Source organism: Haemaphysalis longicornis, unplaced genomic scaffold (genome assembly GCF_048455015.1).
Source record: "Haemaphysalis longicornis isolate Haplotype H1 unplaced genomic scaffold, Haemaphysalis longicornis Haplotype H1 scaffold_12, whole genome shotgun sequence".
Classification (NCBI taxonomy): Eukaryota; Metazoa; Arthropoda; class Arachnida; order Ixodida; family Ixodidae; genus Haemaphysalis; species Haemaphysalis longicornis.
In genome coordinates, this window is record NW_027526225.1 from 24,180,546 (window position 1) to 24,202,882 (window position 22,337).

Genomic DNA, 22,337 nt, shown 5'->3' on the forward strand with positions numbered 1-22,337 from the left:
GTGACATAGAACGGCTCGTCAAATCATGCGGTACATGTACGCAGGCCTCGGCGATGCCACCCGCCCAGATACCTTTGGCGTGGCCAGACACCGGCGAAAGATGGAGCCGATTACATGCAGACTTTGCCGGTCCGATAGACAGCCAGATGGTATTGCTTGTGGTGGACGCCAAAACAAAATGGATGGAAGCAGTTCCTATGAAAGCACGAGGTCGCGGGTTCGATTCCCGGCCGCGGCGGCCGCTTTTCTGATGGAGGCGAAAAGCAAAAACGCCCGTGTGTACGAGATTTCGGCGCACGATAAAGATCCCCAGGTGGTCAAAATTAATCCGGAGCCCTCCACTACGGCGCGCCTCATCGCCTACGTTGCGTCGGCGCGTTAAACCCCCCAATCAATCAATCAATCAAGTTCCTATGAAAGTTGCCACAGCGCAATCAACGGTTGATGCCCTAAGGTCAATGTTTGCACGTTTTGGCCTTCTAAAAGCTATCGTTTCAGATAACGGACCGCAATTTGTGAGCGCTGTCTTTCGCGAGTTTATGGCCCGAAACAGCGTGCAACATCTCACAACTGCCCCGTATCATCCACAGTCCAACGGATTAGCTGAAAGAGCGGTGCGCACCCTCAAAGAAGGGCTAAAGAAAAACACTGGAATAGACCTGGAAACACGCATATCTCGGTTTCTGTTCCGATATCGCCGAACGCCTATCAAGGATGGCAAGTCCCCGGCGGAGCTATTACTGGGATATCAGATCAGAACCAAAATGGACTGCATCACACCGGACAAGGATAGGGCAGACATCCAACCGAGAGCGATAAATACTAAATTTAATGCCGGTGACCCCGTCTGGATGCGAAGTTTTGGGTCAGGTCAACGGTGGATTCCCGGAGTTGTGCGCAGTCACCAGGGCTCCCGGATGCTTACGGTTGAATCGGGACAGGGAATCCAGCGACGGCATCTGGACCAGCTGAGGAGTCGGGCTGAAGACCAAGACTGTCGCTCGGAAGACGTTAACGAGCAGGAACCCGCCGCCGAGAGTACCCCGTCCTCATCGCAGGTGGACTCGACTTCAGCTCCCGGTACTACGACCTCAGTGCAGGACAGCCCGGAAGCAGCCGAGGCGGGAGCTGGCCACCCGCCAACTTTGCGAAAATCGACAAGGCTCCGACGGCCCCCTGACCGCTACGGCTTTTCTCCTGAACGCTTTACCTATTAAGGGGGGAAGAGATGATATGTCATCATCATCATCACCAACAATTAAGGGATCATCATCATCGGGATTTGAGCTGCGTGGAATAAAGACCGGCTTCCATCTTGCCATGTCGTTCGTGGCTGGTGCTCTCAGTAGTATTCGCAAGGCAGCGATATAGCACTGTAAATTTGTGATTATTTAGGGAAACTTGAGGACTAGAGTTTTGTCCTTACAAACATGGGGCTGGAAATCGTTCATCGCTGTTATACCAAGTGCACCCGTCCCTTGCATACCTGTGTGCGTCTTATCTCGGTCGTTCGGTTGACACGTTATTAATGTTAACATCATTAACCGTAGTAAACCAAAAAAAAGAGCCTAACCACACCCCTATGCCTCCTTTGGCGTTGTAGACTGCCGATCTATCTTTCTGTATTTCCTCAACGTGGTCTACACCAAGAAATTCCTCTACCTTATTCGATTTGCTGATGACACCTGCTGTGCTTGTGGACACCAAACACAAGATGTGCATCATGTCCTGCTTGAGTGCCCTGTATTGCGACCCAGCGGAAAAAATCAAGTGACAAGCTTAGCCTGCTATCTCGGACACCCCTGCCTTTACAGAAACTGTTAGGTCCGTGGGACAATGTACGCAGCCAAACGAAAGCCTTCCTTGCCTTAAGGGAGTTTTTTCTAGTGACGAAGATGTGCGAACACTACTAAATGCGTGCACATTCCTCTGAATGGGCGTGCGAACACACAAGGGTGTTAGGTATATTGGCGAATGTATCTGTGTCGCATCGTTGTCATTTTGTATTGTTTGTATATATATATTGTATATATATATATATAAATATATATATATATATATATATATATATATATATATATATATATATATATATATATATATATATATATATATATATATATATATATATATATATATATATATATATATATATATATATATATATATATATATATATATATATATATACAGAAAGATAGATCGGCAGTCTACAACGCCAAAGGAGGCATAGGGGTGTGGTTAGGCTCTTTTTTTTTGTTTACTACGGTTAATGATGTTAACATTTTTTAAATATAAAGAAAGAAAGAAAAACACGCGCCCAGAGTGGGGACCGAACCCACGCCTTTCGGTCCCCACTCTGGGCGCGTGTTTTTCTTTCTTTCTTTCTTTATATTTAAAAAAAAATGTTAACATCATTAACCGTAGTAAACAAAAAAAAGAGCCTAACCACACCCCTATGCCTCCTTTGGCGTTGTAGACTGCCGATCTATCTTTCTGTATTTCCTCAACGAGCCCCTCATTTTCGTTACTATATATATATATATATATATATATATATATATATATATATATACATACAGCCGAATTGGTAAGGCATTCGAGATCTAATCGAAAGGCGTGGGTTCGGTCCCCACTCTGGGCGCGTGTTTTTCTTTCTTTCTTTCTTCCTTATATTCAAAAAAAAAATCTGAACTTCATTAACCATAGTAAAAAATAGAGCCTAACCACACCCCTATGCCTCCTTTGGCGTTGTAGACTGCCGACCTATGTTTCTGTATTTCCTCAACGAGCCCCTCATTTACTTACTATATTAATCTGCGAAAGCCTAGCGAGGGTCTCGGTTCTGGCAGCCTTGATGCCTAGGTAGCATAAGAGGGTTTCCCGCCAGTTACCCGCTCATGACAGGCTGTAGACATTTGAGTCACGCCCCGGGGGTTAAAAAGAAGGTCCCCTTCTCCCCGTGTAGTCAGGGCGGCGCTGGCTACCATCCTCAAGCGTCAGATATACTTCTAGTAAATATAAATAGCCCAGAAAGTGAAGGAGAATACAGTCGCCCAGATAGCCGAATTGGTAAGGCATTCGAGATCTAATCGAAAGGCGTGGGTTCGGTCCCCACTCTGGGCGCGTGTTTTTCTTTCTTTCTTTCTTCCTTATATATTAAAAAAAAATCTGAACTTCATTAACCATAGTAAAAAATAGAGCCTAACCACACCCCTATGCCTCCTTTGGCGTTGTAGACTGCCGACCTATGTTTCTGTATATATATATATATATATATATATATATATATATATATATATATATATATATATATATATATATGTGTGTGTGTGTGTGTGTGTGTGTGTGTGTGTGTGTGTGTGTGTGTGTACTATACATAGCAAGTAATTACTGAGTGCGCATGCGATCTTTCAGCCGCTGCTGTTTCAATGTACTTATTCTAACCTTGTGGTTCATTAAGATAAGTATTGTACCTTTGGTATACTGCAATGCTTGGAGTAGCCAACTGCTGTTGGGGTTGAAGCTACTCTCCAATAATTCACTATTTCTCTCTCCCTTCTCCTATGCAAGCCCAGGTATTGACAGCAGACGCGAATTCTGTAATGTCTACAACTTCACTGCGAGCTAACCATTCATGTCATGTAACGGAAACTAGAAGTTATGATAGTCGCTTAGCGGTCAATGGTCATATCATTTTCGATAAAGCAAGAGTTACAACCATTTTCTGTATCCATACTCCGTCCATAGATGCCCACGCATTGAAAGCAGACGGGAACTTTGTGTCGTTTACATCTTCACTGTGAACTAACTAATTGTAACGAGTAAATGAAACTCAGCATAATGGTAGAGCCGTCTTAGCGGCCAATCGTCATATAATTTCTTTTAGGATAGTTTTGATGAAATGAGAGTTAATCTATTTTCTGCTGAGCATTCGCCATAAAGTTGGCTATTTCGCAAAAGCAGTTTGTCGCCCCAGATTTGTTGAAGGACACAAACATTCCCTAGAATCCTAGCCTTAAGCAGCTTTGCTGTAATAAACATTTTTATTGAGCATTCGGTGCTTAAGGAAAAGCCCTTATTCCAGGTCTTTTTAAGATCGTCTGGTTTCTTGGACACTGCGTTCATCAACTTTGCCTTTTGTGTAGTGCCGCTATTGTTTATTCTTGCATTGCAGTTCTAATAGACGGCGCAATACATCTATTTTAGTTCGTTTTCGGGCAGGCTGTTCAAACTTCCATGACTTGTTCGTGTTTGGCTCATGCGCTCATACATGCACTGCATTTAAAACTGCCGCTGCGCCTCCAGTTTCGCTTTCGATTTAAAGTCTGCAAACACTGTGCCAAAACATTGCGCGGCGCCAAGCGGCCGTTTTTTGTACTACGCGCGGGCGAAAAATGTTGAGGCTCGGGACGTTGGCAGGAGAGAACGAGCGCGTACGTTTGTGCCGAGTTTCCGTCGCGAGTTCAGCCTTGTTTAGCGTGGTCTGGTGATAATTGACCGGTTTCCGAGGGACGCGAACGCATCTCCCTGTGGCGGCGGCAGCAGTTCGACGTGTGTGTTTGTTTACTACCTTCGCCACCATAGACAGCAGCACCGGCGCCGTGCGTTGGCTTTGCTCCCACGGCTGCTCTCCGACTGCCGCCGGTTAAAGCGACGACTACCAGCTTGGCTTGAATGATGTGATCCTTGCGCGTTTATGGGTGAGTTATGGAGATTTTTTGCGCTTAATTTCCTTTTTTTTCTTTTTATTTACCCTCGCACTTCTCTGTCTGCGTTCGTGCGCGGCGACACAATGCGCCGTGCATTGTCCGACGAGTCCGATCGAGATTCCAGACGCTCGTCGGCGAGGTCGTGCGCTCCGCCGCTTTATCCGTTTGCGCGGCGGTCGAGTTGGTACGGCTGTTAGGCTTAGCGCTGTGTACGCGGAGCCAGTTGCAACTTGCCGCCCGATCCGCGCGCACTGCAGCATGCAGGAAACCGACGGTGACAACGCGGCGTGGTGCAAAGAGACGGCCTACCGCGTGCGACGTTGCACACACGGGTTGTCGCCGTCGTATCTGCGGATCTCCGGACGCCGCCCAAAACACAAAAAGCGGGGGAGATCCCGAGATCCCGGCGGGGAAGCGGGGCTGTCGGAGCCATCCGAGCACGAAATTCGAGCGGTGGCGGAGCTAGACGATGGTTGTTGGCTTCGCCCCTCGCGTTTTGAAGCGGGATTTTTTCTCCTTGTGTTTTTCTGGCGTTCGTTACCAGTCTCTTGGCTCCCGTCGCCACGCCAGCAACCCCCGCATCGCGTTGCCTTAGCGCCCCGGGGTATGCGAACTAAATAAAAGGAAGAGGGAGGAAAAACATCCCAAAGCGATCAGCGGTGGCGAGATCAGAGTAGAGAATTCCATCAAGGAAGGAAAGCGTGCGAGCTGCGCAGTTAGTGGCCCATTGTATTCGCAGTTTGGTCATTTTGTTGGTAAACACCGGTGCCGGCCGGCTGTCACGTTGACATATCGTGACAGTTTCATTTTTGCCGATGGCCGAACGGTAGAACAGAGCATTCTGAGTTGCGTCTATTTTAAGGAGCGTCCTAGGGGGGTTTTGACGCCGTGGCGCTTGTTTATTAGTGGTTTGTGGGCATGTACTGTGCTGCGGAAAATTAACTAGACTGGGATTTTGTCCGGCCGTCACCCAGAACCAAATAGGCCTTTCGTTCCGACGTCTTCGTTATATATATATATATATATATATATATATATATATATATATATATATATATATATATATATATATATATATATATATATATATATATATATATAACAGTGTAGAATAACAGTGAAGGGTTTACGAGGTTACCCGCCGCGGTGGCTCAGTGGCTAAGGCGTTGCGCTGCTGAGCACGAGGTCGCGGGTTCGATTCCCGGCCGCGGCGGCCGCTTTTCTGATGGAGGCGAAAAGCAAAAACGCCCGTGTGTACGAGATTTCGGCGCACGATAAAGATCCCCAGGTGGTCAAAATTAATCCGGAGCCCTCCACTACGGCGCGCCTCATCGCCTGCGTTGCGTCGGCGCGTTAAACCCCACAATCAATCAATCGTTTACGAGGTTGTGCAACGGTCCTATTTGGCTTGTGAGCGTAACCAAAGCTGCTTTTTGGTTATTAATGGTATTAATCGTTTGCTGTCACGTGTAGAATATCCGCACCTTAATGCGGCAAACACGAAAGATTTGCATGCTGCTTACGTATCATGCGTCTTGTAAAACCTGAAATCCCGTTAAAACCAAATTTCATACGCAATGAACCCAAATATCATGCACAATCGTACCCATACACCATTGACAAACACATGCAGCCATTTTGCGCGGATGAAGGCATTGCACTGTATGTGCTCATTGCCGAAAGAAAAAGAAAAAAAAAAAAAACAATCGTTTACGCAGAAGCACCGTGTGCGCGAGTCTTCGCATTAAGGCGGGCATCGTAGCCCTTTAAGTGTCTTTCTGAAGAGCAAATTTTTTTACCACATTGGTAGCAAACTAGCTGTTTCGCTTCCGCCATTAAACCACATACAGACAAAAAGATCAAGCTTGTTTTTGCTGCCGAAGCAATCGATTTACATCAGGCGGTGTTTTTGTGGAGCGTGTGACGGCAGCCGAACGCAGATGAACGTTGGTTCTCGCTGTGTCGTCTGCGACGGGTGCGCTGTTGTGAGCTTATTGGCCTTTGCTCTTTGTGGTGTCGTGATGATCCTTGCCAGGTCTTTTCAAGGTCGGAGTATCTTCTAACGTGGACTTTTGTAAACATCCCTGCGCTCGACATCATTTGTGTAGATACTTTGAAAGCTTGCCACGGCACGGTGATCCGTAGGCATACGAAAAAGGCGGAGTTTTGTTCATTTATTTCGAGCGAGCCCTGATTGGCGGAGGAGAGACGGCCCGGACGGGACTCGGCAAAATCATTGGACGCGAAGGGCATTTTTGAAACAGACACAACTGAACATTTCGCCTGGAACTTGGGCTGTCCGGGAAAATTCCCTGCGAATTTAAGTCGTCTTGAATGTTCGCGATCGCGTAGTCCTCAGCTTCTGTTGTACACGACAACGATGTTCGTGGAGTGACATCATGCAGTTCATAATTACATCTTGATCGTTCGGACACGAAGTTTTCGCCTGCTAGCCCTCGGGGCGCCAATTGTGAGGTTCATATAACGGTCTGACGGTTTCATATTGGATTAGACATCGAGAGTTTCAAAGAAAGAATTGCTCTTACTGCGTGGTGCCGGATGGTTGCCTCTTTACTCAGAGTGTAATTCTGCGAAGAATAAACAAACTGGCGTGGAAGTACACACTTATGCGAAGTTTTTTTTTTTTTTTTCTTTTATCCCGAACTGGATTAGTGCGCTATGTAAAAAAGATGCGCCACGAGCTCATGTTTACGTTTTAGGCAAACAGAAGGTGACATCAATGTGGCTATCGCAAACGAGATCGCTAAAGGCTGGCCATCCGGTCTTTATGTATTTCCCAATTTATCACAACTGAGATAAGAGTAGTTCTTTATTAGACGTTCTTTATTAGTAGTTCTTTATTATTTCATAGACTTTAGTTGTGGCCCGTAATTCCTTTCGCATTTAATTGTTCGCTGGCTTTACAGTCATGAAGCTCATAGCGCAAAACAGAGCACAACCTTGTCTGCTTGAAAGTGCTAGCCTTTGGCAACTCAGTCAGCTTTGTTACAGCCACGAAAGAGGTTTAGCTGAACCGCAACAAAAACTGGAGTAAGCTCACACTAACGCGTAAGACTTGAACGTTGCGAAACTGTACGCAGCCTTTACTCCATCATTGTTGGTGTAAGTGTGAGCTGCTTTCATTTTTTTTTTTTGGGAGGGGGGGATAATCATTGGACATCACCTTTGAGGGGCGTACACTATGACGTGTCTTTCTCGTTCCGAGCGAGTGTTGCCGCAATTACGGCGAACGCTGGAGTCTTTCTCGTTTCGAGCAAGTGTTCCCCCGAGTACGGCGAATACTAGAGTTTTTTTTTTTTTCTGTTTGTTTCTCTAGTCATTGCCAATCTCGCTAAGCGGGTACCCTTGTTTTGATAAACGTGCGCCAGGGACGCTGGGCGGTCGCCACGAGGCACGCACAGACGAGCGCTGGGCATTTTCTTGGTTGTGTGACAGGAACCCTGCAACACCTTTTTCAACTTTTTTTGAAATATTGAATGCTTGCAGAACGTTGTCACCCATACTTAGATTAGGGAGTCGCAAAGTACCCAAGCCAAAAATTACTGCTCTATGCCCGTCAGATAACGTGGAAACTCGCTCACAAGATTTTTCTTTCTTTCCCGGTCTTGACGTTCTTCGACGGCCCGAATTACGTCACTAAGGCCATGTAGCGGCTGTTGGCCGGTTTTCCTTCAGTTGCAGCAATGAACGCTTTTCGATAGCAACTTTAAAGCCACACAAAAAAAAAAAGCAACAACGAAAGGCGTATCTGGTGCGACGAGCAAATCACGCAGTGCCGCTCCGTGGTGGCGATAACTGTAGCTTTCGCAGTAGTTTCAGACGTGAAGGAAAGAGTGAAAGCGCCTATCGAAAGTGTTTCAGGGTCCCTTTAAATGCTGGGCGGTCGCCGCGAAGCTCACACGCGCGCTCGGCAATTGCTTGGTATTTTTAACTGCGGGTAAGACAAATTAAAATTTGCTAAACGGCTTCGTTGTTATAACAGAACGCAGGAAATGTTGCTGTCCCACCTCATACGGTGCATCTAGCCGGCAGCTGCAAAAGCACGATTTGAAACACCAGTGTATTGAGGGCAAACTTAGCAGATGCGTAGCACTCTCCACAAGTCAGATTAGGAATGTTTTTTCCTGTGGCGTATTTTCTGGCATTTGTTAGGCTTCATTTTTTTAGAGTATATTCTAAAAGAGGTGATTAAGAAGTTACTTCCCGATTTTTTGTTTGTAATTAATCATCCTGACGTTTTGTCGTTATCATAAGTTATGTCCGCATGGCCCCATAACCTATAGCTAAAAAACGAGCATTTTGCGGAAGCATCGAGGCTTTCTTGTAAAACCTTCGAGAATATCACCGTGTATTTATTCGGTACGTCTCGGGTTTAGCTAGTGACCCGATATTCGTCAGGGAAAATGCCTTCCGGGTTGAGCACGTGGAAAGGGCAAAAACAGAAACAGAAAAAAAATCTTTGGGTGTCCTCTTTGACAACGCGACCCGCCGTAGCGCCGGGCACAAATGTCAAACTGAAACTGTTTTTTTTTTCTCAGTTTTCGTCGACTGTCATAAGCGTGCAAGAACCACTTATATTTTTCCTCTGCCCTGCAGTGATCAGCGTCACCCGTTTTTTTTTCTTTAATGTTTTTGTTAGTTGACCGTGACGAACACTAGTAGAGCGACGCAACTAACTGGCTTCGGAACATTAGCCCACGCGTACTAACCTTTCAGCGCTTGAATAAGCCTCAGGCGTTGTGAGGGTCGCATAAATTTCTTTAGTCGCGCGCGCTTCGGTATTTACACTGCTAGAATGTAGTTTCGTGTCACTTCGGCTCGCAAAACGGTAATGTAATAGGTTAAATACATAGACTCGCGATAATTCGAACTCGAGGAACACCGGGATTTTTTTTTTTTTTACCTATCCAAAGTTTCAATTATCAGAAAATATGACTCGGGGCAACTTTCCAACTTGTGTTGTAATGAAACATTCACGTATATTTAATAATACAACATTCGCACACAATATTGAAGTGCTATTTACACTTTAAGAAATCACGAATAGACGACTGCTTTGGTTTCGCATGAGAGTTCAAAACAAAGGTTTCGATGCCAGCATCTTGTTTTGCTCTCTCTCTCTCTCTCTCTCTCTCTCTCTCTCTCTCTCTCTCTCTCTCTCTCTCTCTCTCTCTCTCTCTCTCTCTCTCTCTCTCTCTCTCTCTCTCTCTCTGATCCACACGCGGTTGTTGGCGCGCGCGCGGTACCGATTTAACGCGTATATGCAGGTAATCGGCTTTGTTTGTTGCTGTTAGTGATATAAGGATGAAAATGTGCAGCCAGAAGCGGCAAATTCAGCAGATATTATCCGGCTAGAACAAGCTAAAAGTAAGAACTACCCGAATTTACGCATTAGAGCAGTTTGAATTAAGCGGCTTCTAAATAAATTGAAAGCATAGCTGGCCCACCAAAACTTTGAAATTTATTTGAATTAACCGGAAGTTCGTATTATCCGAGTTTGACTTATCCCTAGTCTCCCCGTACTACAATATTTTTGTGTGTTCATATGAAAAATTATACGGCACCTTTCTTAGAGGGCAAACAGTTTGTAGTAAGTCACCTCGAATTCGGATGCGCATTGTAGAGTAATAATATCAATATTCCGAGATTTACTACGGGAATTATCTAAATATAGCCAGAGTTCTTAAGGTTTGACCTTTTCATCGACGAATATTTTGGCAAACAAGAGCAACGCTGGGAATTTTTCCGTATCAGACGTCATGCATGGAATTCATTGATTCTATGCGACCGCTATGGTTTATGGGTTATATCAGCGAAAAGTTAATAACGCGGAGTAAGCAATTTTAGCTGCATAATTTTTGAATACCGACTTAAACGGGACACATCATTAACAATTGCAATTTTCCTTGTTTATTTTGGAAATTTCAAGTTTACTTCTGGCATCCTTTTTTTTAACTGTTCATATTTATTCAGGTCTACCTCACTGTTGAGGGCGGTTGGATTGATTTTTTTTTCCCTTTGCTTCTCGTTTTTTCTCCTCGCTTTTTTTTTCTTGTTTTGTTTCTCGAAACTACGCAATTGAAGCTCGCGTAATTCGTGTAATTAGAGATTTGGTGCAACGGGTACCGAAATGTGTGCACGTTCAACATTGCAGTGGACATGGTGGCTTGTTTACTCCTGAGCAGTTCAGTTATGGCGACTACTTTCGGCGCCAAATTTGAAGCTGGTTTGAATTCTCTCTCCTCGTGTCTCGCGTTTGCTCGCGTGTGTGAGCGCGAGGTGGCGTGAACTCCACCACAGGTGCGACCGTAAAGCTAAACAGAGTAGCTGCTGAGAGGCGGAACTGGAAGTACAGAAGTGAGTTAAATTAGATGGAGAGATGAAATTAGGAAATTCAGAGGCAAATAATGGATCTGCAGGGCATCGCGAGGCAGGAAGAGCGAGGCATACATGGGAAGTGCCTTTGTCTTACAGTGTGCGCAATTGGGCTGCTGCTGGTGATGACTATAATGATGCGATATCCTGGAACGCACCTGCCCTTATCGGCGCAAGTACGTCCCAACCTTGACCGCCATTGTGTCCGTGTAAACGTTCAAGCGTCGGATGGCGCATGCGTTCCGTAGACCATTCGATCTGACCGATAAGCCTGTCAGGAATTTTACCTGCCGACAGCCGACCTGTCGGCGGCTTGTACCTGTCATTCAAGTTGTTCAGTCCGTCAGTCAGGTAGTGCGTCGTGATGGAAGTCTTGTAACTCAGTATATTTTATCGTAGAATGCGCTGTGGACCCGGCTTTAGCGAAGACATTTGTCTGTGCGTAGGTCCGCAAGCTATTTAAGTACGTGCGCAAGTACGGTGTTCATCGCGTATACAGTTTCAAGGTAGGTGATGAAATATTAGAACACGTAGATGATTACAACTACCTTGGGAAAATCGTTAGCGCTAGTCCGAACCACCATCATTAGCCTGTTTAAGTCAATCATCGTCATCATCATCTTCATCAACAGCCTACTAAGGCCCACTGCAGCACGAAGGCCTCGTTCATTGACTTCCAACCGCTCCTGTCCTGCGCTTCTCGGCTCCATTCCTTGCCCCGAATTTCCTTATCGCGTCCCTCCATCGCGTTGACGCGATCTCTCCATCTCCTACCTCCATCTCCTCCATCTCCGTCCCTCCATCTCCTACCTCTTGTCCCGCCTTTCGATATCCACCCCGTTACTCTTACTCCTATCTCATCATCGTCGTCGTCATCATCCTAATCACGAGAGACAAAAAGGCGCATAATTAGTTAGGTGTTTCTTATTCAGCACAGCCAAGCGATGCAGGGCGCCATCTAGGGGCATGTTTGAAGCTACGTCCACGTGCATGTGGCCCTCAATTTAATCGCTCAGAACCGCTTGGTCTCGTAGTGTAGTAGTAGTTCCGCTCCTGCGAAGCGAACATCCTAACCCGTGTTCAAATCCCGTTACCGCTTTTTTTTTTTCGTTTTCAAGGGTTTGTCATATTTGAATATCAACGTTTTTTATCACGCGTATAATCTATTTATGACATCTTTATGCATTATAAATGGGATTTCGGGTATTTTCGTTGCCTTGTGGTCAGTTTCAATTACTGCTTCTCGTACGTTTTTGCGGGTTTCCCCCTTTTAGGTCGGTTTCGGCTATTTCTGTTGAATATTTTTCTACACCGTTGTTTTCAGCCATTACAGGTCCCTTCTGGCTGTTATTTATTTCTTTTCGGGCGGTTTTGTAGGCTTTACGTACGTTTATGCTGTGATGTAACCCCCACAAGCAAGCTCAGGTGACGGCTGGCTGTACTGACGAGGAAACGCATATACGCTTCCGGGAAAGTGCGCAGGATGGTTGTTAGAACGGGTGAGCTGGATCTGAATCTGCAGGGTCTTGTAATCACAAGCCGAACTCGTCGGGGAACAGTCGAGGAATGCGCCTGTCCTTTCTTCAGTGTTTTATTGTTTGTTGCCGAGGTGAGACCTAAATGTTGCGAAAGACCGCAGAACCTGACGGGGGCGCCGTGTGGCATTCTAGGCTCAAGCAAACGAACGGGGAGAACTACAAAAAGAGAGAGAGAGAGAGAGAGAGAGAGAGAGAGAGAGAGAGAGAGAGAGAGAGAGAGAGAGAGAGAGAGAGAGAGAGAGAGAGAGACCGACTGATTTGTTTTCTGGCGAAATTCATGGGGGGAACTGAAGTGCCCTTGTTTTTAAATGTCAGTAAAATAGCGAGGAGTCGGCTGTATACGTTGCAACAACACGAAACAGCTCGGGAGACGTGGTGTTCAGGGGAGAGCGCATGCATTAGAGAAAAATTCATCAGCCATTCCACTCTGTGAAGGTGCATGATGAGCGAAAATTTTTAGCACTCGATTTCGAGGTACTACGTGACACGGAATTGAAGTCGAAGGTGCGAGAATTTTTTTTCTTTGAGCGTTGACGGCGGTCATTCCTAAGACACCCACATACTTCTTTTTTTGTAGCGTAAGCTACACTGGCCGAGGTCGAGCAGTTTCGCGTGGACCCTGAAGGGCCGTGCTTAGCCGTGCTGCGGAAGCGCGAGGAGCATTGGATTGGATTAAATTGGATTGTGTTGGATTGGATTGTCCAATCCAATTGGGGTACGGGGGTGGAGAGATTTGGGTCTGCACATTCGCCGGTCTGCGCATTCCAGAGGAGTGACGTCATAGCCGTGGCAGACGCACTGGCGCCGGCGCGTGCCTAGCTGTGCGCGTCCGTTGCGTAGTAGCCAAGTCTGACGGTGCGCCGGGGCCGCTTGATAGCCGTTTCGCGTGGCTCCTGGAGAGCCGTGCTGCGCATGCGCGAGGAGCAGTGACAGGAGTGGACGGGACCGGACTGGACTTAATTGGATTGCTGAGCCTTAGCTCACGCTACGTATATCCTGGCGTAGCCGAGCTAAGTCACTACTAAGTTTTTACTCTAGCGGTCTCGCAAATGGCGCATAGTAATTATAACGAATGCAAATCCAACTGGTGAGACGTATAAGCTTGAGGTCCAAATCTGGTTTTGAAGCGCTTGCGACTTTAGCCCTGACAGCGTGCTAATAATAGCACACACACCGGCACTTCGTTTTCCAACGCCGCGCGCTCGGTCGCCTTATTAGACGCACACTGACTACGTCTCGCTCTACGTCATACATTCACAGAGACGCATGCGTAGCTCAGACGCAGCGGCGAGCAGCTTAGGACCTCGCTTTGTCCGGGGCTTGGCGTCCGTGTACACAGCGTTGCGCATGCGCGAGGAGCATTGGATTGGATTGGATTTGGAGTGGAGTGAAAGTGATTGGATTGGATTAAATTGAATTGGATTAGATTGGATTAGAATTGTATATACTGTGCACACGCATTGTCACTCATTTACATGCGCGAGTGGGCAATGCCACGGGTGATGTACGGTAAGAACGATCCCCAGTGCTTCGCCCACTCGTTTGTGATTCACTTCGCGGAGATGCGTGAATTTTTTCAAAGTGAAGCTTTGTTCGCCTCACCGATGGCGACCGTACGTGAAAGGGCACTGCAGGAAAGCCAGCTTTACACAGTGGAAAATTTCTACGATTATTCCCAGGGCAGTGCTTTGCTTTTTGAGGCTAGAGCAGGTTGCTCGCGAACTAGGAGCTTTGTGGGGAAGTATACACAAAATGATGGGGTATGCGTGGTCTGCGGAGAAGAAACAGAAACTACGCGGTACATGTGTTAGAATGCGAGGGTATCCATCCAAATCTACGCGAGGGAAACATTCGGCTTCCAGAAGCCGTAGGACTTAAGGGTAGCACAGAGGGAGTTGACTTCAAGGCTGTCGAGGCGACGAAAAGAAGATTAGAATGCTGGTGGACGAAAAGAAGAGAGGGGAACATTGCGTAGGACAGTTACCACCCGTAACAGGGGTAAAAAAAGTATTTTGTGCCTAATAAGTTTTTTGTGCCTGCCCTAAGCAGCTCTAGTATTAAAGGAGCCATGAAGACAAAATACAAGTTTGGTTTATTAGAAAAGCTGCTTTGTTCTGATAAAAATGATACCAATTTCATCGCAAACTCCCCAAAAATAACGGAGATATTTAAGAAAACGTGTAAAGCTGTGGCGACCCGCTACCCAGTTTCCAGCAACTTTTTTTATGACGTCACAGAATCTTGTTTGGGTGATTGACGGCGGCCGAACTAATCGATCGCCCGGACACATGACTGGACGATCGTAGTGGGGCCGCTAGTTCCGTTTGATCGAATCACTCGAATGCTAACGTGCACCTAACCCACTGAAAATTATATTTTTAGTGCTGGCCCATATGACGTCACTCGCGCCGATTACACGTCACTGTGGCGCGAAATTTGAAAGTACTGAAGTATTTCTTGCGTTTTTATCGGTTAAAAAACGTCTTTCGTGGTCGGAGAAGAGCTGAGTGAGGTACTGAAGCCTAACTTTTTAAAGTTAAACAAAGTTGTATTATCTCTTCATGGATCCTTTAAACAAAGAGTATAAAACAGGTATATTAGTCCTTTTTGGTAAGATGACACTTCATCACCCCGCTACAAAGGGGAAACCAATAGCACTCATCATCATTAGAGCACATCATGATGATATGTTTCCACAAAGGCACATCAAGCGCCTCAAAAGAAAAAAAAAAAACAACGCTGCTCTTGGTGAGAATCGAACCTGGGTCCTTGGAGCCGTCTTCTATTCGACTGCGCCATTCTGATGGGCGAAGTATTTTGAGATTTTGGACTTTAACACCGAAGATGCGCGGGAGAAAGCTTCTCGTCTTAACCATTTTTCTCCGAGGAAAAGGTCTTTGATTTTTGTTGCTGCTTTGTTGCTCCCTCTCTCGGCGCATGTTAAAGATCCCCGGGTGGTCCATTTATTCCGAGCCCTCCACTACGGTGCGTCTCATAGCCCGGGTGTGTAGCTTCCAGCGCGTATAAATCCCCAAAGTGTGAAAACTTGAAATTCTTCTGAGGTGTGTATGGCGTTAGCGCATTTTCAGAGGACGCTGCAGCGGACATTCAACGCAACCTCTCCGACGAGAGAGAGAGAGAGCCCGCGAGGAGGAGGACCCACTTCGGTTCTTCGTGCCGGGCGTTGCATAACGTCGGCCTTCGCATCCATGCCTTTTTTTGCGAGGCGAAAAGACATAGAGAGGGGGGAAAACGCGATTACAAAAAGGCCATCCCCGTTCGCTTTCTTTACACGGAGTCACCCGCTGTGTCGCCGAAGGCTGCCCGCCGTCGTATGCGTCCGTCGCGCGTGCGCGCTGAATTCGAGCCTGTCCGCGACCCGACGGACAAATGATGAAGTAAGAGAAACGGGGGGTCGAACCCTTGACCTCCGCGCTGTTGCTGGCGCCACTCGCGTGGCGAAATTACGATCCTTCGGCCGCCGGTGGTTGCTCAAGAAAAAGAGCGGCAGCCAGTGACGCCTGCTATAATGCTGGTGGCAGCTGTCGTTTTCCAAGCTGCGACGTGCCCGTCGGGGTTTGTGTCCATTGAACGCGCGTGTGCTTGACGACGACGACGGAGAGTTCGTTTTTCGGGCACACCTTCCTTGGGAGCGAGACGTGCTCGGCCATTTTGTTTCCCGCGCTTTAGGGAAAGGGGGTCGCCGTCCGTTGATGTTGTTGGGCGGGCGAACCTAGCGTCACTGAGTAAGATACGCTTAAGAGTACCGCCACTTCGTGCACCCGAAAGCGTTCGGGAGCCATTTTGTTTCTGGCTTGCAGTGTTGCCATCTCTCCCAACGAAACCGCCGCCGGTTGTGACGGGCAGAGTGCGACCGGCCGCTCTAGCGTCGGTGCAGCAGAGAGAGAGAGAGAGAGAGAGAGAGAAAGAGAGAGAGAGAGAGAGAGAGAGAGAGAGAGAGAGAGACGAGAGGCGCCCAGAAACAAAATGGCTGCGCCCATATGTGAACAAATATCACGTGGTGCCGACCGACCCATGAAAATCCTGGCGACACATAACAATGAGAGAAAAGAGTGCCGGTACTCTATAAAAGCCTTCATTTAGTGACGCTAGACGAACCTATTGACGGGTGGTGCTAGGATCTAAAGTACAGTGAAGCGTCGTTGTATCGAAGTCTTCGCGATGGGAAAGCAACTTCGTTGTAAGCGACAATTCGTTAAAAGTGGGGGTTAATAGATTGACTTACCGTATCGTAAGCCCTGGTTGTAACGAAGTCGCTTATTCGAATTACCACTTTCTGTGACCCCCACTTTAGTGCGGGGAAGGCGAATCACTCCCGACTATAGCGAAATTCCGCTTACAACGAAGGTTATTTTTCTTCCCAAAGACTTCGTCATAACGACGGCTTACTGCTTTGTTGTGCTTCTGAAGGCAAAGTCGTTGTCAAGATTTTCTACGCCAAACCTAAGCCTTCTGGACCACAGAGAACTAACAAAATAAGGGGAACCTCTAGCTGTGACATCATTATTTTATTGCAATAATAAAAAAAAAAAAAAAACGTTTTCTCTCTAGCTTTTCCGCATAAACGTTTCAGCCCCGCTCGAAACGCAAGCTGGTACGTTGAATTTATTGCGGCCCGTGCACTCGCGGCGTGGCCCAGAAAATTTTGATAGAGACTGTACGTCTTCCTCGTCTGTGCTGTTACCGACACGACCGTCTTGAGGACCCCGTGGTTATTTCTTCCCGACGTTTCCACATCGGCGTCCGGCGTGCACTGTTCTGGCGTCGTCAGGAATGCGGCCACATCGCTTCATACAGCCCGTTGACGGTATGCATAGCGCGGTATATATTCTCCGCGCGCTGGCGTCACGGGTGCCAGCCGGAACATGCTCTGGGGTATTGTTTGCTCCGTTTCAATTTTCCTTTGTTTCCGAACGCCACTTGCGCGTCATATATCGCTCGCTGCCGCGCGCACGATACGTGACACGCTCAATTTGGAGCGAACAATTTTAGCGCCGGTTGGCGAAGTACAGGCTCGACTGACGGCGTGATCCGCGGCTGCGTTTGGGGAACGCGAGTAAAGAAGGGATTTCGTGCGCGAGAACAATAACGAACTGCGAAGAACAGTGAAGAAGAACTTTCGTCGCGAGACGTTCGTTGAAGCTGCCGACAATTTGCGGTTTAACGCGAATGTCAGTGCGAGCCCTATACGTGATATATGTCGCGGCCGTGATACGAGCGCGAACTTTGAGAGGAGATGAGGCGGGCGCGATCGCGTCGCATCTGTGCGCTGTCCGCCCTTTTTTTTGTTGTGTGCATTGTCCATGCGCACGCGCTGACTGTTTCATTTTCTTTTTTTTTTTTTTTTTGACAACGTGGACTTAATCGCCCTGAGTTGAACCCGTTTATATTTCACTCCGTGCTGGCAAAAAAGGACCTTGACGGAAGGAGTTTCGTATACTTTCAGAAACTGCCTATGCCGAGAAGAGGTCGATTCCGGTTGAGAAATATTTTTTTTTAAGTCAAGCTTTCCTACTTTCGTTCGTCCAGCAATGTCGTGGAGTATGTGCAAATGACCTTTTGACCGGAGACACCCCCGGCGACACACCCCTCGAAGCGTACCGAAGTGCGGGCGAGGCCGCCAACCACCCCCGCAGCCTCCGATGCATGCGGCGCTCGGTCGTTTCGGGCAACGTGACTCGTCTCGCGCCCGGCGAAGAGGAACGGTGCGTTCGCCATGAATGAACGCCGCGTTCTCCCCAACCCCCTCCTGTGAGCGTTGCACGGAACCGAACGGCTTTGAGACGGGTTCGGCAACACAGCTAAATCAAAGGTTTAACCAAGCGAAACCAAGACTCAACCTGACTAAGCCAAGCTTTCGCTTTGCATATCCAAGGTTAGCGGAGCTAAGCCGGAGCCATTTTATTACGGAACAATTCGAGAAGCAACCAGCGCAGGGAAGCATCGGGTTAAAGCTCGTTTTCTTTTTCCGAGCTGCAAGAACGGGCAAGTGTTTTCAATAACTGGTTATACGGAAAAGCGACTTCTTATGAACGTTTCGAGTAGCCGCCGACTCGGGGAGAATTCATTCTTTCTATTCTGCATTCAGTGAGTGTCCCGCTTTGTCGAAAAGGCGTTTCAGCAGGGGGCTACAGAGTGGAATAAAACAATTCTTCATTCATGCAGCGCACTTGCGTCTCTTGCAGCCGCTTCCAATCTCTAATAGTCAGCACAGAAAGGAATTGCAAAACATACTCGTTCTTGAACGGTACTCTTTCACATTGCGTCGGTAGGCATTTCGACTGGTTAGGTAGTTGGGTTCATTGAAGTAGTTGTTACGAGTAATCTTAGTGTTGTCATTAAATACAGAAAAGAAAAGCTCCGAACGAAGTTTTGTTCCTGCGTGAAGAATTGGGGTAAAAGCCTGTTTTCTATTTTTTTTGGGGGGGGGGGTGGGGGGGGTGCACAAGCGGACCCTAACGCAGGGGTCTCCGTACTTTCAAAAACTGTTTGCGGAAGAGAGGCCAAATTAGGTCGAGAAGGGACTGATTCAGATTTTGATTGTCTATAGGTTTAACGCGCCGACGCAACGCAGGCGACGAGGCGCGCCGTAGTGGAGGGCTCCGGATTAATTTTGACCACCTGGGGATCTTTAACGTGAGCCGAAATCTCCTATACACGGGCGTTTTCGCTTTCGCTTCCATCAGAAAAGCGCCCGCTGCTGCCGGCACTCGAACCCGCATCATCAGAAGGGTCTGGTGCAGGGGGGGATCGGTTTAAAGCTTTCTGTTCTTTTTCCGGGCACCCGCCGCGGTGGCTCAGTGGCTAAGGCGTTGTGGAGCTTAGCACGAGGACGCGGGTTCGATTCCCGGCCGCGGCAGCCACTTTTCTGCTGGAGGCGAAAAGCAAAAACGCTCGTGTATACGAGATTAGCTTAAAATGATTAATGTCGCAGTGAATAAAGCACCGTTTGCTTCCGGACGAGCGCTGGGGGCACCATAGAACACGAAATCTTTTGAATAAAACAAGCTTAAATTTTGTCTTCATTGCCCCTTTAAGCTCAGTGGTCTTCAATAGGCCAGCTTTGGAATTGTGTGGTTATGCACGACCAGTGAGCTGCCAGTCATCCATTTGAGTGCCACAGCTTTTATATCATATTCAGGGGCTCTGTACTGTATTTGCGGTTAATTTCAAGAAAGCATGGTCACCTCCAGTTCACTTTCATGGCTTTACCAGCTGTACCAGCCATTTCTCGGCCTACGTTGCAGTCTGGAGTTGGCGACAAACCAACTTCAAAACATTCCCCCGCAATACAGCTACAAGGTCATATTTAGTACTCTATGGCTGCAAAAATACAAAAATAGTGCAACATGTTTTTCAAGCCTGTGATAGAAACAACCTTTGCTTCAATTTCTGAATGTACGAAAAAAAAATCGAGATGGCCTTTTTTTTTTTTGGATTTCAAATTCGACCGAAATGCGGGACTGACCTGCAAGCAGCACATTTTTTCACAATGAACAATTTTTTTTCTACGTGAAATAAAATAGGAACAAAGAATGGAAAAGGATGGAAGAATAACAATTAAAAAAGCTGAACTCTTTATCTTGTCTTAGATGCAGAGAGAATCAGAGCCCAACGTTTCGGCACTTTTTGAAAACGTATCAAATTTGTAATTTTTTTATTGAAACGAATTTTTGTGAGAAATTGAAAATGAGTTTGTGAACTGATTTGATAGTATATATGCAAAGTCCCTGCACAAAAAAAAAAAAAAAAACCGCGGCAATAGCTGCAATTGTTTGTGTTTTACAGCTGTAGGATTTTCGAATTTCTCGCGACTTGTCCAAAGCACCTGGCACCTGAGCCGGCTTAGGGAATTTTTTCTAGATACGAATTTTCTCTGTTTAGAAAGCTAACTTTAGATAAGTTTTCCCCTGTGCACGAAGGGGCTGTATAGAAAATTTTCGTGAAAATTAATGATGTCGGCCAGACTACAGGTGTGAGTTTTTATGAAATTTTGAGGGGCGTGGAAAAAGTTTTTTTCGTGTTTTTTTTCTTCAGAAAAATATGAAAAATTGAACAAAAACGATTCCGCGCAGATCTTTAAAAATTGGACACTATTAAGGCGAAACCTTTACATGTCTCATTAAGCGCGAAAAGTGACTGTTGTTGCTGGCGACCACATGAATGAGCCCAAATTACGGCTGCTTTAAAAAAGAAAATGAGTAAAAAATATACATGGAAACTTATTTCGGTTCGAATGGAATGTGAACCTGGGTCTCCAAGAGCCACAGCCCAATGTGTTAACTGCAGCCTAACCCTGTACCGCTTCAGGATGGAACAAGGATCATCCGTATGCGTGCAGCATGACGTCACCGCAAACACGATGCATCAGTGTAGATGTCTTCAATAATCGCTGGCTTTCGCCTTCGAATCCCTTAAGCGACTTAAGCGCCCGATAAGTTTTTCCGTTAGCACTGAAAAGAATATAACTGTTACATGCGAATAACACAAGATCCAGCAGAGCTTCCGCTCCCATAATCTGCGCATGATTTCACGTCAAGGCATTGATTTCAGAAAGCGTTTTCCTCACTGCAGATCGGTCGTATCACAGCAAATTTCTTTTATTAGGGGCGAAGCACCTTAAAGCGGAGGCTTGTCCGGCGTCCGGCGTCCCTGCTCACGGCACAGCACCGTGTAAATCGAAACACCTGTCAACAAAAGGTTCACAAAAGGTTAACAAGAACAAAATAAAAGGTTCACAAAAGGTTAGAGAGAGAGAGAGAGAGAGAGAGAGAGAGAGAGAGAGAGAGAGAGAGAGAGAGAGAGAGAGAGAGAGAGAGAGAGAGAGAGAGAGAGAGAGAGAGCGCTCCTGGGGAGCCGTGCTACGCATGCGTGAGGGGCATTAAATTGGATAGAATCGGATTTGGGTTGGATTGAAATTGATTGGATTGGATTAAATTGAATCGTATTGGAAATCGTTTTAACAGCCGTAAGCACTCTCACGGGTTATTTACGGTAAGAACAATCCTCAGTGCTTCGCCCACTCGTCATGATTCACTTTGTGGAGACGCGTGAATTTAAAAAAAAAATATCCCGGTTGAAAAAAAAAAACTAGAAAAAATATTCCCAAGTCTTTTTGGTTTTTTTTTTTTCAGCCGCTCACATTTCTAGACCGAACACGCCTGCCCCATCTCCCGTAGCTTCTTCAGCTGTCTGACGCAATAGGTAGGAGTCAGCTCCATGGGAGCCAGTGAAGCGCAGTGAATGGCGAGCAGCAAGAATTTCCCGCCCGTATGTTTGTTCGGCAAACCACGCCGCAACAGCGCCTCGGCACCGCAGCGGGTCAGGTGACGACCGCGTCGAACGACGGCGGTCTCTCACACATGGAGGCTCTCACACGGATCGTGTACAGCGCATGCGCAGGAAAGCTTTCGCGCGTTCACGGATCGCGTGACAACCTCGACGAGGAAGAGGAGGGAATGTGAGGGGTGTTATAGCCGGCGCCTCACGAGGCTGATATTCGATTTGTTTTCCGTCCTGCCTGTCCACTAGGTGACGCCATTGTGCGTCGAGTCGTACGACTTGGGGCCACGTGACTGCGCTTGTAGGCGATGCGATGTGGCGCTCAATACGAGTGCCAACCATTGTTCGACCGAGGCCATTGTCAAACGCAGTCACCGTAACCTTGAAA

At 47.0% G+C, this 22,337-nt stretch overlaps 1 protein-coding gene across 1 annotated transcript in view; it reads left to right on the forward strand.

The window, feature by feature from the left end:
• The first annotated feature begins 4,385 nt into the window (after positions 1-4,385).
• Positions 4,386-22,337, forward strand: part of LOC144162495 (mitogen-activated protein kinase kinase kinase 1-like) — a 116,436-nt gene continuing 98,484 nt past the window's right edge. Inside the window, exon 1 of the mRNA XM_077693057.1 lies at positions 4,386-4,703. The gene's annotated coding sequence lies outside the window, so the exon portion shown is untranslated. The remainder of the gene's footprint in view (positions 4,704-22,337) is intronic.